This window comes from Erpetoichthys calabaricus, chromosome 13 (genome assembly GCF_900747795.2).
Source record: "Erpetoichthys calabaricus chromosome 13, fErpCal1.3, whole genome shotgun sequence".
Lineage (NCBI taxonomy): Eukaryota > Metazoa > Chordata > Cladistia > Polypteriformes > Polypteridae > Erpetoichthys > Erpetoichthys calabaricus.
Genome location: NC_041406.2, coordinates 43,747,972 through 43,767,238, shown reverse-complemented (window position 1 = coordinate 43,767,238; position 19,267 = coordinate 43,747,972).

The following is a 19,267-nucleotide window of genomic DNA, read 5'->3' as shown; positions in this document are numbered from 1 at the left end:
AGAGAGGAGTTTAAAACCTGTAGTAGTTAGTTCAAGTTGATCAGCTAGGGACTGGTTTGAATTTCTTTAATTTGGCTACTCTGGTGCCTTCCCTATGTTGATTTAATAACGTAATAAAGGTGTCACTTGTGATACCTGTGGTTCTGTTGGCATTAATATGTTTGCAGAGATGCCATGACGGAATCCTCTCCTGACATTAAATGTTTTACATACTCTTTGTACCCTGAGTGCAAACCAAGATCTTAAAGGAAATACTTGTTTCAAAAGCAAAGGATATAAAAAGAGGTGGTGTTTTCAAAATGAGATGCAGTGCACTGCAATCAAAAAGGACAAGTTCTATTCTGAAAAGCTTTTGAACTGAAGAGTGCTGCTCTTTTTTTATAGATCTTGCTTTTAAATGTAGAATAAAGATCTGAAACAGTGTGGTGCAAAATTTTAAATGGTGTGCTCTGTTGAAGATTGTTCAGATTCTAAGTTCTGTGCTGTTGGAGTGCAATTACTCTAATTAAAAATTATTTCAAAAATCAAAAGTAGCGCTTTTTATGAAAGAGTGCTTTAAAAAATCCAGTCACCTTCTAAAGTTACAATATTCACTCTTTAAAAGGCATCCATTCATTTTCTGAGTCTGGTTTTTCTAATATAGGATTACTTAGAGTTGCCGCCTAATACAGCATGAGGTGAAGGTAGGAACCAACACTGCAGAGATTTCCAGTGTATAGCTGAGCTCACTCATGTACATACTTGTACATAAACACTTTTATTCACACCAGGCAAATCTGAAGTTGTTAAGTCACTCATTTGTGCATTTTTAATATGCTTCATTATTGTAGGGGTCACAAAAAACCAAAGCCTTTTGTGACAACACACCACATTTGAAAAGTTTCAGTGAGAACAGGCCATTCAGCCCAACAAAGCTTCCCAATCCAATTCAAATAATTTCTCAAATTGTCAATTAATACTACATTCACATATTTGCAATGTGGGAGAAAACTGGAGTACTGCAGAGAAATCCCACATAGTTACGAGCAGAATGTACAAACTCTACATAACAGCAACAATAACAATTTATTGTTTTGTATAACAATACAAGGAGTGCCGCAATGGGCTAAAACAGGCCTTGTTTTTTGACAGCCCCCAGTCTTGACTCCCTAAGAAGACAAGAAAAAGCTTCCAAAAAATACTCAACAACAACAGCATTTATTTATATAGCACATTTTCATACAAATAATGTAGCTGAAAGTGCTTTACATGATGAAGAAAAGAGAAAAGAAGACAAAGTAAGAATTAAAATAAGACGACACTAATTAACATAGAATAAGAGTAAGGTCCGATGGCCAGGGAGGACAGAAAAAACAAAAAAACTAGAGATGGCTGGAGAAAAAATTAAAGTCTATAGGGGTTTCAGACCATGAGACCTCCCAGTCCCCTCTGGGCATTCTACCTAACATAAATGAACAGTCCTCTTTGTATTTAGGGTTCTCATGGAAGGACTTGATGATGATGGTCATGTAGACTTCTGGCTTTTAATCCATCAATGTAGGAACATCATGGTGCTTTGATTAGGTGATGGTGGCGCAGGTCGCCACCACAGAAAACCGGGAAAAAAAAATAGAAGAGAGTAGGGCATAGTATGGATTTTAGAGAATGTAGGGATGTAGGGAAAAAATGGAAGATATCTTGGCAGAGGCAATTCTGAGAAAGATTCCCTTCCATGTAGGTTGGACATGCAATGGGTGTCAAAAATGTAGTAAATAAAAGGCAATACACAGAACAGAACACAAGTTCACAAATTTAGATGGCCAATCTATCATTGCCATCTGAGAAATACAATACAATAATACAATAGTAATAGTACAAGTACAAACCAAAATGCAAGAGTAGATTATATCACATATGAGGATTCATATTTGTTCAGAGTCCTGGGGACTTCAGCCAACAAGCTGCCTCCCCCCCTACTTGTTATTCCAAAGTTTAGTCAGTGCTGGGCCGGCCACTCTGATGAAAGGACCTTTCTACCTGATGATTCCAGTGCTCCTTTATCAGAGATGACTTTTCCATAGACAGTTGCTGGGCTAGTAATCATATCCTGGTCTCTAGAGGCAAAAAGTAGTATGTGGTGTTAAGCACTGTATAATGAATTAAAATTGCAAAAATGCCAAATACAAAGTTGTTTGTATGGTATTGTACATACTAATCTGGCATTGCAAAAATCACTGCTGGCTTACATTTAATATCATACGAAATGAAATACACCCATTGAAAATAGAGTATGCTTGATGCTTCACTTCCATCTAAAAGCAAATAACATTCTTGAAAGGACTGCATTCTTGTAAAAAGCATTTCTTTTTTTTTTCCACATGCCATATTCTGTAATTGTACTTTCCGTCTTTCTGAGTTCACCTTTTATTGCAACTTTTTGACCCTGAATGTTTTCAGGTCTTCAATCAAAATCTCATTTTAGATAAGTGACACCTGAGTGAATAAAACATGTTTTTCTTTTCTTTAGCTTTATGTATCTAATGAACAAAGTGATCCAATACCAAATGGCACTGTGTGAAAACATAATTGCCCTCTAATTAAATCATGTCAGCTGAAGGCATAATTAGAGCTGATTGAACACAGCTAGGCTTCTTTTTCCTAAGCAAAGGTCAGCATTCATAATTCCATGCTTAGAAAGACACTGGCCAAAAAAAAAGGCTTCACTGGAGACTAGCAATGCAGAAGCCACTGTGGAAACCAAGCAAATTATAACTGTTTATTTGTCATTTGCTAGGAAGCACCTGCATGATCTTCAGTCCTTTTGGAAAAAATGCTCTATGGAAAGATAAGGAAAAAAGTGGAAATCACTGCACAAAACGGATCCTATAATGTTTGGCATGAAAAAAAAAACACAATATGCCATAGTTCAACATTCATACCAATATTCAATAATGCTGGTAGTAGTGTAATGTTAATCAAAACCTCCGATGCCTTAGGACCTATATAACCTGCCATAATTAAAGGAATAATGACTTCTACTCTATAGCAGAAAATTGTTTAAGAGAATTTCAGGTCATCCATCCGTGTGCTGAAGCTGAAGCTAAAGCATAGTTGGCTCATGCAGCAAGTCATTCAAAACACAAAAGGTTCATTCTCAAAAATCTAGGAGTTTTTCTAAATTAAAGTAGTTCCAATAGAAGAGCAGGCTAGAATTCCTCCACCTTGATGTAAAAGTGGCACTACTGTTGAACCTCAGAAAGCTTTCGTTATTATATTGTACTCACTGCAGCTGAAGGTGGCGCTATTAAGTGTAAGAAGGAAGTTACATTTTAAAACGGTGTGTTTGGTGTTGGCTAAATAAATTAAAAACTAGAATTTGTTCACTCAGTTGTCCTTTACCTAATGTTAGATTGCATTTGAAGACCTAAAAATTTTCAATGTCAAAAATTGAAATAAAAGAGGAAACCTAGGAAAGGGGTAAGTACTCTTCCATTGAATTACTATAGTTATTTATGAACATAGCAGTTTTTTAGATACATCTCTAAATAAAGCATCATTTTTGTTTGTGAATTCATTTTCTAAATAAAGTGCTTCCGTCTTAATGGCACCTCACCTTGAACGTACGTACAACCTCTTTAAATAGAATGGCACTCTTTTGTTTTTAAATTCATGTTCTACATAATGCAGACTAAACTAAGAATCTCCCTGTAAATAGCACAAGCCTCTTTCTTTAAATGCAGTCATTCTAATTAGAGCAACCTTTTCTAAAAGGCAACATCCTCTGCGTTAAAATGCAATTTGTCTAAACAGTGCAGCACTCTGCATTTACATGTAACCTCTCCAAACAACACAGTGCACAGTATGATTGCAATGCCAGTTTTTTTAATATGGAAGTAGCGTTTCTCAGTTTGAAAACACTGCATCTTCTAAGTGCACACACTTTTACTACAGGTATTTTTTTTTCAGTCAAAACACTTTTTTTGTGTGAAGAGTTTCTCTGTAGATCACGTAAAAACAATGAACAAAATAGATAAATGCTCTTATGTAACATTCTATACACATATGATTAACTTACATTTACTGCTTATCAATAAAATAATTTTATATATATAAGTCCTTGAGAGTTAAAATAAAAATAGTAAAAACAAAACTAATCAAATGAAAAATAAATTCATGTGCTTTTAATAGATAGATAGATAGATAGATAGATAGATAGATAGATAGATAGATAGATAGATAGATAGATAGATACTTTATTAATCCCAAGGGGAAATATTATCAAACTTTTCATTTTCTTCAATGAATTTGTATTCTACAAATATATAAAAATTATAATGATATCTTAAAACAACTTATTCTTTGATATATATTAATAAGTACACCTTGTACTTCATACAAATAGTCTGCCAGTTCAAACAGACATTCATGCAGACATGGTCAAAATGTTTAGTTTTAGTTCAACCAAAGATTTGAATGGGCAAGACACAATCTAAGTGACTTAGAACATAAGAACAAGAACATAGGAGACTTGTCAAATGAGATTGGACCATTCAGTCCATCAAGCCTGTTTGTTTAGCTAACAGCTGATTTGTCCCACTATCTCATCCAGAATCTTCATAAAGGTTATCAAGGTTTCTCCTTCAACCATATATCTCGGTCCCACAACTCTTTGAGAAGTGCTTCCTGGCTTCAGTTTTAAATGCACTTCCCCTTAATTTCCACCGATGTACTCAAGTATATGATTTACCGTTAGGCTGATTATTTGTGCCAGACTTAAAGGTGCCAGGATCTCAGAAAAAGCTGTCCTGTAGGAGGTGTCACCCACCACAATCTCTAGAGCTTACAAATAATGGTGTGATAAACAAAACAGAGTAACCAGGGAGCAATAGCTCTGTGGGTGAAAGCACCTTGTTAATGAGAGAGGTGAGAGAAGGTCACACCAATTTAAGCTAACATAAAAGTGACAAATACTCAAATAACAAAATAAAAGCACTGTACAAAAGTGATGTACTGAAGGGTATCTCCGAATGAACAACACATCAAAAACAGTGGAGGATGGAATATACCAGGAGAAGATCACATTAGGTTCCACCCCTGTCTACTATGAAAAGGAAGGTAAGGATACAGTAGGCATGGAATCACCAAGAGTGGACATTTGAAAATAGGAAAAATGTCAGGTGTACTTCCATTTTTGATGCAGAAGTCAGAATTTAGTAAAAATATAATGAATCTTTGGATGCATCCTACCATCTGCTAATAGTAGAGGGTGGAGGCGGTAGTTGTTTAATGGTCTTGAAAGATTAAAAACTGGTCACAGTGAGGTATTATAAAAGTGTATTACCATAGATATGAAGGAGCCACAGCAGTTTTTTGGCATACGTCTGCTGAATAATTCATTGCCTGATAGTACTTAATGATAGTGAGAATGCACTAGAATTGTCCATAATTGAAATCATGTCTGCTTTCACATCTGTTTTCACTAGTAAGCCTGCGATTCGCCAGCGAATTGGAAATCCAAGAATGGCAATCAGTTTCTGTTCCATCCGATATCCGGATGGATGACATATCATGGAGGGTGGGTGCAGTGCGGCAGAGCGCGTCCGCCTCGATGTGCCCTACACCCAGCGCCCTGCATCCATATCCGGCTTACAACCGTTTTTTGTGTTCTCCGTGGCGGGCTCCGTTGCAGTGCGGCAGTGCGCGTGCGCCTTGATGCGCTGCAGTGCGGCAGTGCACGTGCGCCTCGATGCGCCCTGCGCCCAGCGCCCTGCATCCATATCCGGTTTACAACCTTCGGTTAGTAATATGGATTCTCTCCACCTTTACTTCCTTCACCAGCTAGAGAGTGCATCCCAGGACTGATCCTACCTTTTTAATTAGTTTGATGATTTGGTGGGCCTCTATTAAAATTATGTTACTGGCCCAGCACAATACTGTGTAGAATATTGCACTGGCTATCATAGAGTTATAGAAACAGTAAAGGTACGAATCACATTAAAGAGGTGCAGTCTCCTAAGAAAATATAATCCAATCTGCTGTTTAGTTCCTCTGTTTTACTAGAGCAGTCCAGCTTGTTAATCATGTGGACCCCCAAGTACATATATCTTCTTCACATCCACCAGGAGTAGAGGCTCTGTGGTTCAGTGAAAGTCAATTCCCACTTATTTGACTTTGTTAAGTTACAGAAAATTCTCTTTGCACCAAGAAACAAAGTTCTCCAGCTGACTCCTATACTCTATCTCATCCCTGTACCAACACACCCCATAAGTGCAGAGTCGTAAGTGACATGACCTGGAGTTATATTTACTGTAGAGTCCAAGGTCTACAGGGTGGATAGAAAAGCTTCCCTTATGGTGTTCCAGTGTTGCTTACATGCATATAAGAGACACAGTCCTTGTGCCTCCTAAAGTGTGGTGTGCCCAACAGATAGTCCATTATCCAGGACACAATAGACACATCCAACAGCATATCTATGAGCTGATCCATTAACAGGGATGGCTGGATCATATTGAAGGCACTGAAGAAATCAAAAAACACAATCCTCACAGTGCTGACAGCTTTGTCCAGATGGGAATAAGAATTATGGAGCACTCTACTCCAATATTTGTCAGACAGGCAAACTTCAGTTGATCCAAGTGGTCTTTCACAAGAGGACTCATATAGACCAGGATTAACCTCTCAAATGTCATAATATGGGATGTAAGGCCCACTGATCTGTTAGCCATTAGGTGAAGAGGCATCTGCCTTATTTGGAATTGGAGCAATACAGAACATTTTCCACACCATTTGCCCTAGTGACAGATTGATTAGTAATAGGTAGTAGAACATACCACAAAGTAGGACTAACTCAGTCTAGTTCCATTGCTTTGCCTTTGTGTACCCTCCTCAGTTGTCTCTTCACTTGGTCATCAGTTATGGATAGCCCCATCATCAGAGATGGACAATAGCACATTGTTGCTGATCATGTGCATCTCTGTATGGCCACAGTCTAACCTCTTTCAAATAGATACTTCTTTCAGTGTAATGTACAAAGTAACAAAAAGAATCGACTCATGCTGAATCTATAATTAGGATCGTTATTTACATTTACCCCAATAACCTGTACATTCCGGAGATCCCAGGTTGGTTACTGCTTTGCATTTTATGACTTGATAGTATAACAGTGTTTGTTGTACAAATCTAGACACCAATATCATTGTTGTCCCCTGGGTCTTTGCAGCTTGTAAGGTTGCTTAGTTGTATATGTTAATGTGATGGCAGGAGATGAAGAGGTGGATAGTATGAGCCTTGCAGGGTGAACCTGATTTGCTGTTACAGTGTATTTTTTTCTCTTAATTGCAAAAATTTTAAGTAGGGTGCAAAAAATACGAAATTAAGATGGGCCTCCTCTTATAACATCTAACATGAAGAGTACAATGATTATCCTATTTACTAGTTATCCAATCCTCACAACTCACACTTGTGAGGAGTGTGTTTTTTTTGCTGTTTTTCTTCCTGTTCCAATTTATTATGACAAGGAAGGGAATGAGGAAGAAGACCTGTAGCCACAACACAGGGATTGCAGTCAGTGGTTCCCTTTACATTGTGCCTGCAGTCATCCAAAAACAGCAGATATGTGTAGATACATGAGAAGATATACAGTATAATAATATGTGGCGATCAGCAGTATTCTCAAACATACCACAATACAGAATTAATAGAGCATGAGTCTGCTCCAAGAAAAATGTGTTTGTATGCCAGTGATATATTTTTCACAGAAGACTTGGCTCCTTGTGTGGCTTTCTCCAAAATAGCAGTTAACAAAAACATAGGAGATCTGACAAACGAGAGGAGATTATTCTGTCCATAAAGCTTGTTTGTTTAGCTAATAGCAAAGTTGTCCCAATATCTAATCCTGCCACTTCTAAATTGTTGTCAAGGTTTATGTTTTAAATATATGACTAAGCAGTAGGTTCTAGATTCCCAGTTCTCTTTGAATAAAGAAGTGCTTCCTGGCATTTGTCTTAAACACACTTCCACTGGTGTCCTCACATATGTGATTTACTATTTAGTTGAAAGTATTTGGCTGGATCAACTTTATTGATGCCTTTGAGAGTAAGGGTCAGGTAAGTTAGTGAAGTTGAATCAGCGAGGCCATCTTTACGAAACAAATGAGTGCAGGCATATGTGGTGCTGTTTAGGACACTATACAGTGTCACTGTTTCACCATACAGTGTATACATTTCACTATAGAATGTATGTGTTTCAGCATACAGTGTATGTGTTTCACTGTAGAGTATATGCAGTTCACTACACAGTGTATATATTTCACTATAGACTGTAGGTGTTTCAATATACAGTGTATTTATTTTACTGTATAGTGTATGCATTTCATTCTGGAATGTATACATTTCAGTATAGAGTGAATGTACTGCTAAGAATGATTTATGTCCTAAACGGCACCCCATACAGGCAGGTGTTATTTTGTGCAGCAGGAAGAATGTGACACTGATAGAAGCTGAGGTGGTGGATACCAAAAAAAGATGACAAAAATAATAACCAACTTGGAATGACTCAAAAATATGTTAAAAATTGCCAAGATCCTCGCACTGGCACTCTGAAAATTAAAAAAATATATATGAAGTAAGGAATTTGATGCAAATCAAAACCTTAGTCAAATGCAAATACCAAGAAAGTCTACCACCTTTGTCTGTGATAATCGACTATACAGCATGTGCTGCTTTTATAAAAGTGGTTAAGTTAAAGGTTATGCAATCTTAATTGATGAAATTACAACCTCTAATTACTGTATGTAATATGCAGATTTTGAACAAAAGCACATACATAATTTTAGGAAAACTGAAATTAAATGTTCTTGCACAATTTTCTATTGCTCTGGTTATGATTACAAAACTGATATGACTCAAATGTCAATGAAATGCAAGGCTGAGATAAAAGGCTTTCTCTGATTTATCAAAACAAACACATCAAGTGTGATCTTCATATGCACAAACATATATTCATTAAATGCATTAAATTGTTGATTTCCTAAACAAGTGCTAGTCTGGAGAATGTCACCATAGCAGAATCACCACACTCAAAAGTAGTTGCTTGATTCTAATTAAAATTGGTCTTTTTCAAATTCAGGTGAACTCTAAGTCCAATTGGTAGTGCTGCTACTTTACAGGTCCAGTGTCCCTGGTTAGAATTTTATTCCTGGTCATGTGGTGTTTGCACATTCTGCCAATTTCTTTATGGATTCTCTTCCACGTACTTCAGTTTTCTCCTGTATCCCCAATGATTAGGTTAATGGTCTGCTCCAATAAGTTTGTGTCCCTTTTCTCCATCCATCCATCCATTTTCCAACCCGCTGAATCCGAACACAGGGTCACGGGGGTGTCCCTTTTGTGTTTTATATAATAAAAGAAAATACATAATAAAAACTTAAAAATTGCAGTTAGGTTAAAAATGTAAAATGTGGCATTTTTCCTAGACAGCAATTTACTTAGATTTAAGAGACAAAACTGCCCAAAAATATGTGCAACAATAAATGTATTCACACTCAAGGCATAGCTTCATCTTTTGCTGTCGGCTGTTCATAATTCATGTTTACCAGAATGCCTGCCAATCTGCTTTCCCAGTCACACAGCTTGTGATTTGCTTTTTCCATCTTGGACAGTCACTGTGGAGAGAAGTGTATGAATTTAATTTAGTGGATACTTATAAAAACTCTTTCTCTCTTTTGTGTCTTGTGATAACATGTCTGCCGCATCCAAACCATGATATATCTAGCTTAATCACTACCTGCAATATGTGATACCAATCTAGTAAACTTATTGAATTGAATAGTATTTGTCACATACAAATTATACATACAGTACAATATGTAGTGAAATGGTCAATTGCTAAATCCCAATGGCTGTGTTATACGAGACATTGAACATACGTTGTCTCTATACATTTTTAATTTACATGTGTTTCTTTTCTCATTTTGTTATGTTTCAAAATCTCTTTCTTGTACATAATTCAGGGTTAAAAACACTGCTCATGAGAAGTGTATATGTGATAATTGAAATTATATTTATAAGCATGCTGTATATAAAATGGACAAATTATTACAGGGGGTTACCTTACCATAAATGTTTAAACATTACTGAGCACATTTATCTTACGCGTTTTTGTTTGTGCAACGCGATTTTGAGGACATAACTTCTGCTGAAGTTTAGATAATGGACGTGTCAAGTTCACTTTCTCAAATGGTAAGTTTAGTGGTTTAGCAACTGCCTGTAGACTAAGCAATAAAATGCATCCTGATTGATCAATACAACCTGCCTTTGGCTTATTACAGTGTGAACCCGCAGCGTCACATTCGGCATGATGAAGTTCTGTTTGCTCTCAACTCTGTTACTTATGCAGAAACAGTGTTCACCTCCTAAATTTGTCCTGCCGTTGACCCTGTAATGTATTATATATATTTCTAACACCATTTATTTTCTGCTTAAAAAATATGGCAAAAGCCTCACAAGTTTCAACAGACGTTTTTAGAAAACATTCCTTTGAATGAGCTGGGTTTAGAAGATGATCAACAGTTAACAATAAAACTCTTTAATTTTCAGCATTATCATTTATAATTTTAGAGAAGTAGAGCTGTCTCACAAGACCGACTGATTTGTTCCATTCAGTTATTTGTGCCTTCAGTTCTTTCATAGTGGTCCATTAGGTTAGTTTTTCTTCATTTCCGCTCAGCTCTCTGCCATTTTCTCTTTAGATCAAACACACTTTGGGTCTTTCAAGGTAGTTTAGTGATAGGGAATTTCTTAACAATTTTTTCAGGGGCACTATTTCAGCTGCAGCCCTGACCTTAACATTCAATTTTTCCACCTTACTTGTTGCATTGTTAGCTGTATAAGGCCAAACATTACATTTGGGCTGATTGTTTAGAATTTTAGCAAACCCTGAGGTTGTAGATAAACCAAAATTAATTTCTTTAACAATATGTTTCTCATTAGTTGTAGTTACCAGTATTTCTACATCAAATGAAATGGTCAGTTATACCGATATCCACAACTTCATCTTACGTCAACTTTTAATCCTTTTGAAATGACTAAATCCAGCGTATGTCCTCCCTTATGTGTAGGCTTGCTGACATGCTAACTAAGATCAAAAGAGTGCTGTAAGTTTGCTTTTAGCTTAAGGCAAAAGGACAGAAACCAAAACAAAAGGTCCGAACATAAAAAAGAAAGAAAAAAAAAACACTCATAAAATCCTGGCATTCATTAGTTGTGCTATTTTTAAAACAAACTAACATCTGGACAATATCAATAAGCATCTTGCATGAAATGAGGACTTCAAATAAACCCAATGCAGTAGCTATATCCAAGGATGTCCCTCATTTCCTGAAGTAGCTATGTTATGAAATAATATCCAAATGTGTTAATCATCATATAAATAGTCTATTACATAGAATAAAGGTTTTTTTGAAGAATGTGCAATTTTTAAATGTACAATGGAAGCATTAAAAAATAACAGCTGTGCATTACAATGTGTATTATATGTATTGTGTGTATTAAAAGATAGTCAGAAAGAATCAAAATGGTTCCAATCCAATTTTTTTTTTCAGATTTGCTATTGTAAATGGCTTAATGGCTCTTCCATTGTCAGTATAACTGCTCCTTTGTTATGATTTTATGTTATGGGGTTTATCAATACCCACTTCCAGTTCTTCACTGATAGGGCTATAATTTTTAAAACATATTTTTTTTTAAAAAATAACCTTTATCCTTCACTTTGTCATGATTTTATACACTTTAGGTGGTATTTTAATGCATTTTTATTAGAACAAAATAAACATCTGCATTTATTCATTGCCAACCCTTTAATTTGTGGAAGGTTGCCCCACGCATGTTTATAATATTGTAGAATGTCTAAAAGGGGATTGGTGGCCTTTTGTCCTTTGACTTTGTCTGACTTTCACTGTGACTTTGTCTTTTATAGCTGACCGTGGACTGCCCAGAGATTCTTCTCCTAAAATGTTTTTGAATGGAGTGTTTGTTTTCCTCTCCTTCATTGTCAACAGGCCATATTTCGATTAAAATCTGAATGGACTTATTTTAACAAGATCTGCTTATGTTAATCACACTGTAATTGATCTATTTTACTGTGTGTTCTGACTGATTTGTATGTTCATGTATGTAACTGAGAGTATGGTTTAATTATTTCTAATTTATTAGCTGGAAACTTGTGCACACACTCTGAAACTATACCCATAAAATGTCCTATACAAAAATTAATTGAATTGAATAATTCAGTGATTAGTTTACATTATAGCACCAGTTTTATCTTTCATATTCATGTTGGTTTACTCCTGTGACCTTAAGGGTAACAGGTTTAATGTCTCTATTGCATGTTGCACGTAGCAACTAAAGGTGGTTGGCATCAGGAAGAGCAAACAGCTCTAAAGATTTTGCTTCAATGCTTCCTTCAAGAGGAGAAACTGGCCAGCATGGATGAACAGTGACTGACAAATGTTTGTTTAGCCTGTTCGATAGCATGACTTCTTTGAATCAACATTCTTAGAAAAATGATATAGAAAGGTTGTTTTCAATTAAGCAGCACAATAAGACATTTCTAGATGTGTTTAATTTTTAGTTAAATCTAAATAATATAATGGCTAATAATTTAACCAATAAAACATTTATGTTCAATAACGCATATATATATATAGAGTGACCACAAGGGGGTAACACTGAGCCCCAAGTCTCAGTCACAAATGGGTCAGACACAGTTCCAAATTCAAATAAAAGTTCTTTTATCAATGATAATACCTTCTTTCGATGTAAAAAGCCCAAACACCACACTCACAGATAATAAACAGTCCTTTTTCTTCTTGTAGCGCTCATCCTCTGCCTCTGAACTCTATGTCCTCAATGTAGATGAGCTTCTTTTGTGCCAGTCCCACAACACTGTACATTGGAAGCTTTTCCAGATCAAGTGAAAGCCCCCCAAAGCAGGCAGCTCCTCCTGGTGACAATTAAGTAACCCAACAGGTCTGACTATCTGGACTACAATTCCCACCATCCCCTGCAGGTGTACAAATTGGAGTTCAGTGAGGGGAATCCTTTCTCCCAGTGTATTGGGAAAATATATGACTCCAGGAAGCAGACATCCTCTTTCCTTCCACTATGGCCTCCTGTCTGGGAAAGGTAGCAACAAGAAACCTGGCATTCTGGCCGATAAAGGAATCACCCACCATCCTGTTGGGACTCTCACTATACTTTTTTGTTGTCACAAATCCTAATTTTTTTTCCAATTAACTCAACATATTTGAAGAAATATTGCATGAAATGAGGACTTTAAATAAACCCAATGCAGCTGACATATCCAAGGATATCCCTCATTTCCTGCAGTAGCTGTGTGAAAACATTTTTAAAAAATGAAAGTACAAGAGATAAATCACAAAAATTGTCTAAATAATGCTTACAGCCCATCTGAGCTATTTCTATTATATATACTGTATGAACAATTATTTGTACATATGCTGATTGGTCATCACTATTATTCATCTTCTTTCATTTTTAGATTAAATATTCAAATGATATGTAAAATTAGTATGTTTACTTTGGCAAATGTACTAGCACCCTGAAATTAATTATTTTCCTAAAGCTACAAAAAACAAAGGCTATGAAGGTATGAATTAATGTAAGGTTATTTTCATGGTGATAGACATAAAACTATACTTTCCTTTATTATCTCAATGATGTTTGTGTGCATTCATGCTTGTAATGCATAATCTACTCTCTGTGTTTTCAGATGTGTCACTTGTGTAATAGAAATGATGTGCTTTGAAATACATTAAGCCTTCAGGCGCATTTTCCCTTAATACATATTCATAAATCACTGCTATCGATTCTCAAATTTTTTTATTAATCTGCTGAGTTAATGTTTCAAACTGTCACTTATCTATTTAATTAGAAACAAAAAAAAAAATACAAATGCAGATGGAAAGTCCTGTGTGACAGAGGAATCTAGGATTTAGAAGATCTATTTTCCACTAGAAAGTGAAATGCATCTACCTTTATATGATCAGAAAGTGACAGTTAATCATATTTTATTATTGGAACTGTCTTAATAAAAATATCTTGGACAAGACACATAAACTTGTATAGAACAGATGATAACATCAGAATATTTTGAATAAAAAATAAATACAAAAACCCTAACATCACAAGTTAACATTACAAAATAAATCTGGCAATGGCCTCTTAAAGCTTTGATATTGTATTGTTTAAGGACATAGTGAATACTTTAAAATTCAATATATATTAAAAGATATTATCATAGTGGGTGGTACGGTGACGCAGTGGTAGCGCTGCTGCCTCACAGTTAGGAGACCTGGGTTCGCTTCCTGGGTCCTCACTGTGTGGAGTTTGCATGTTCTCCCCATGTCTGCGTGGGTTTCCACCAGGTACTGTGGTTTTCTCCCACAGTCCAAAGACATGCAGGTTAGGTGCATTGGCGATCCTAAATTGTCCCTAGTGTGTGCTTGGTGTGTGTGTGTGTGTGTGCCCTGTGGTGGGCTGGCGCCCAGCCCGGGATTTGTTCCCTGCCTTGCGCCCTGTGTTGGCGTGGGATTGGCTCCAGCAGACCCCCGTGACCCTGTGTTAGGATATAGCGGGTTGGATAATGGAAGGATGGATATTGTCATATCATCTATTGCAGTGGCATTTATAGGTTTGTTCTTTTTAACACTTTCACTTTTGTAGTTCATGAATAAATCCTTTATGTCATCATAATGGCAGACTTTGACACTTTGGGCTCTTTGACTCTTTGGGATATATAAACATTCTCTTAATACGAAAGTGCCAAGCAGCTAATTTTTCCCTCCCTGTGGTTGTGTTGTTCCGTTTGAGGTCATGCTTTCAGCTCCACCATGGACAAGGTTCTAACCAACACAGTCTAATAAGTGTCAAAAAGATAATTCAAAAAGATCCATTCCTGCATACAGTGATAGTCACCTTTAACCAAAGGGAAATTCATCATTAACTAACCACTGAGGCTAAGAGTGGTGCTAATGGCACTTTTAACTGAACACCAACTTGATATCCTGACAGACATGAAATAAAGATAATGAGGAAAGTAGATGCCAATGGCAGATCATGTGAGCCAGTACCATATTAGCACTGTATCAATAGTAGACCACATAATATGATACTAGTAGGGGATGATCAGTGGGTCCAGGTATTGTTGTTTTGAATAACAAAAGGAGATCAGGTCTACATTTAATTAATCTGCAGTTAGTCCTGCCGATACCTAGTGTTTTTTATATGCGTGGTCAGTTGAGTATTTGTTTGTTATCAGTAGCGCTTAGGTTATTTACAATGTGCTGCTACTGTAGATATGCCTTCAACAACATTCAACTGGGCAGAAAACTGAGAAAAATAAAAGAATACATTTTTTCAACCTCATGAAAAATACTTGAAAACACTATATTAACTCCATCCTCATCACATATTTTTGGAAACATTACATTAAATCATATAAGAATGACTGTCATGTCAAGAAGGACTATAGGATTTTTATAAACTTTACCCAGTGCAGGGTTTATGAAACAGCTTGGAATTTCTCATTTACCTTGAGTATAAAACATCACCTGGAAAATACTAAATTAGGAATTTAATTTTTTATTAGTACATGCAGTCTTTAGGTTGAGTAGTGTACGCCAGTAGATTCGGAATTTAAATTATGCTATCTCATCTATATTACTAAACCACAGTTTTAATTTATGCACGGACGCACCGAAACGCATGCACACTGCGCTCAAACGCAGCGGCTTCCCACAGTCAGTAGGTGGCGCCCACTTCAGACACACCAGAAGCAAACACGTCACGGCTCCACAATGAAAGAGCTCAACTAACGGAAATACAAAACGAGCCTGTATGGATAGACACAATTAACGAACGCAACAACAATGAACGAAGGCGCCCACACAAAGAATCCGCTGTAGTACAAATGCGGCGCGGCGCCCCAGAGTCAAACGCAGTGGCTTCCCAGAGTCGGTAGGTGGCGCCCACTTCACGACCTGTGAACTAAACATGAGGTAAAGCGTGCACGTCAGGTTCTACAGCTGCCCGGACGCGACCGCCCACACCTAAACTTCCTGTGCTCCACTCTGCCGGCAGTCGGTGTCAGCAAAGGCAACGGAATCACGTCTCCACAAAACGAAACCGCCTTAGTACAGATATGCTTATTTAATTAAATGACATTTCCCCAGACGCACCCACCCTCCATGATATGTCATCCATCCAAATATCGGACGGAACAGAAACTGATTGCCGTTCTTGGATTTACGACTCTCTAGAGAATAGCGGGCTTACTTGTTGAATGCAGAACCACTATTATAAAATCAAGTAATAACTTGATAGGAATTTGAATAGCTAGTCGCACAATATTAGAATTACATCTTAACTGTTATTGCTACTGTTGTTTGACTCTTTTTCCAATTTCGAAGGTTATACAGAAAAGTTGGTGAAATAACCAGTTGTAAAATTCGCAGACAAATTTTATACTTGTCAGCTATTCCAATAATATAAATAACTCAGGTTACATGTATCGGCTATCATTTTTGATTACACTGAGTTAAGCATGATTCATTATCACACTATAAAGCAGGCCAAATTAGGACAGATGCTATATATACGTCATAAATAGTATCTGTGCCTTGTGCCATTGATATTGCTGTCAGTGTTCTATGGCGCACTTTGGGCTATTTAAATCTTCCAGGTTGTCGCCTTTTATTACATTTACCTTTTGGTAATTCCAGTAAATGTGTTCTGTCTGTGCTGTTGTACATTATTTATTGAGATTATTGAATGAGATGTAAACTTCTATGTCTGGACAATACCTGCTGCTATGATTTGTCAAAAATTCTTGGTGGTAAAAATAGCCTTTTGTGATTTTCACTTTGTTTTTACTTTAGAGAAAGTAAATGCATCCATTATATAACTTAATTTCACAAATCTTTTTTTAATTTGTTCTGGTCATTACAATATGATAATTTAAAGCTCATCAGTTCCAAATACCTCTCCCCACAGAATTACATATTCACAGGTAGGCTGTATGATATTGCTGTGATTATTAGTATGGATTATTATTATAATTATTATTTTATGACACATCCCCGTGACATTTTAACTTAATGGAATGCACATCTGTAACATAAATACGGCTATTATTATCAAAGCTACACAGAAACCAAAAGACTGCATTAGAACAAAAACATCACTAATGCAAAACTAATTATACTGAACATCCTATTGTCAGTGACACTAAGCTATGTTGAGATTATATTGTACTTTGAGAGGTAGATTATAAAACAAAACTAAAATGACTACTTTCTCGAAATTGCTTTAGAAGCTATTATGGCCCTCCTGTATTGAAAATTGAGAACCTACAGCAACCTTCATGAATGTTGGTTGTCATGTAATTGATTCTGTTTGGATCGCTAGAGAACTAACAAATCATTATTTTAAATATCTTCTGGCTTTTTAATTTCTGACCTGTTTACTTTCAATCATGCATTGATGTTGTCTTTTTACTGTTCTGATTGGTAAATTATAATGGTAAATTATAAATTATAATGGTAAATAGTGTCGAATGGAAAAAAGCTAAATTTATGAACACTGATGCCAATAAACTAACAATATGGGATACTCATTAAGATATTCATGCAGTTATATTCTGATTTCCTGATGTTTCAGCTTGTGTATTATATTTATAGGGTGTTTATAATATTTATTAAGCTAGATATTATTCAATAGTTTCAAGAAAACTAGAATAAAAATTGAAATCATTAGACTTATCTAAAGTATAATTCAGTCCCATAAAATAATGGAGATCATCATCTAACATTAACAAAACTGACACAAATATACAAAGGAATCCCTAGGTGTCAGTGTCTGAGGGCAATTGAATTAATTTTTACCATTTTTAACCAATTTTCCTAACAGTTTTAGAGGTTTCTTTGGTCTTACTCTCAATTTGTTTATATTTTAGTGCTATCATTATCTTGCATTGATGACATCGTTAATGACATCATTGATTGATGACATCATTGAGCAAGTGACAACACAAATCCATTTTATTTAAAAGCAGGTTGCAAGTGACATGCAGGACTTCTGTGTTCTATTTTTTGTGAAAGCCAGGTTTTGGCAAAACTAAAAACTCTTCTCCTGTTTCTTATTTTGTTGCAAAGAGCTTAAAAATGTTTCATTTGTGACTTGTTTGCTTTTGATCTGATATTGACCTTACTTCTGCCTCTGTTTGGAGACACTTTTTGGACTTTTTTTTATTAAACATTGTAATGGATGGCCAGGGCCATTACTTGGCTGGGACACCTGTGACCCGGAAGGACTGGGGGATAAAATGTACACAGGACAGTACCACCCCTTGGCCGCTTGATGGCTGCCCCACTAGGTTGCAGTGGTGCCTCAGATTCCCATAGGGCTTCATGGGAGACGTAGTTCGGGACAGCCCTCTCTGGTTCCATGAGTGCCGCCAGGAGGAGCTGCAGAACCATAATTGGCCGGGCTTCAACCGCACCTGGGAGTACTTCCACATAATACTAATGAGCCAGGGTGCTGGATAAAAGGAACTGCCTGCCTTCATTTGGGAGCCAGAGTCTGGGGGAGGTGGACGAAGCTTACTGGAGGGGGAGTGGAGGAACGAGAGAGAGAGAGAGAAGAGAAAAGAAAGACAGACAGACAAAGACAAAGTGCTGTGTTTATTGTGCTTTGTTGTTTGTGCTTTAGTGCTGTGCTGCTTTGGGAAGAGAAAGAAAAGCACTTCCACACTAAATAAGTGTGTGCTGTTTGTTAAACTTGTGCCTGGTGTCTGTGTGGGTCGGGTTTGGGCAGCTGGTGTGCCCCCTGCAGGCCACAACATATTTTAAACTTTAGCAAAAACTTTACTTAAGGTAGTTTACAACATTTTTCTAAAGTATTTCATACTTATAAAAAGGGCCTTAAATTGAAAAGCTGAGAGGCCAGAAATGACAACTATGTAACACTCTACCTCTGAATCACAAAAGATAAGTAATTTATATCTTGAAGTAACAGTCCACCTTGGCTGCACAAAAATGGTGTATTTTTCCACAGGTGGTCTACTTACTTTAAATGTAAGAATGCTTTCATGCTGTCAGTTTAGCCCCACCTGTGGAAATGCTTCACTTTTTCTGTGCCTCTTAGCAATATCTGCTTTCAGAGACAGGCACTTCATGAAGACAAAGGACTTGGCAATACTTGAAGAGACCATA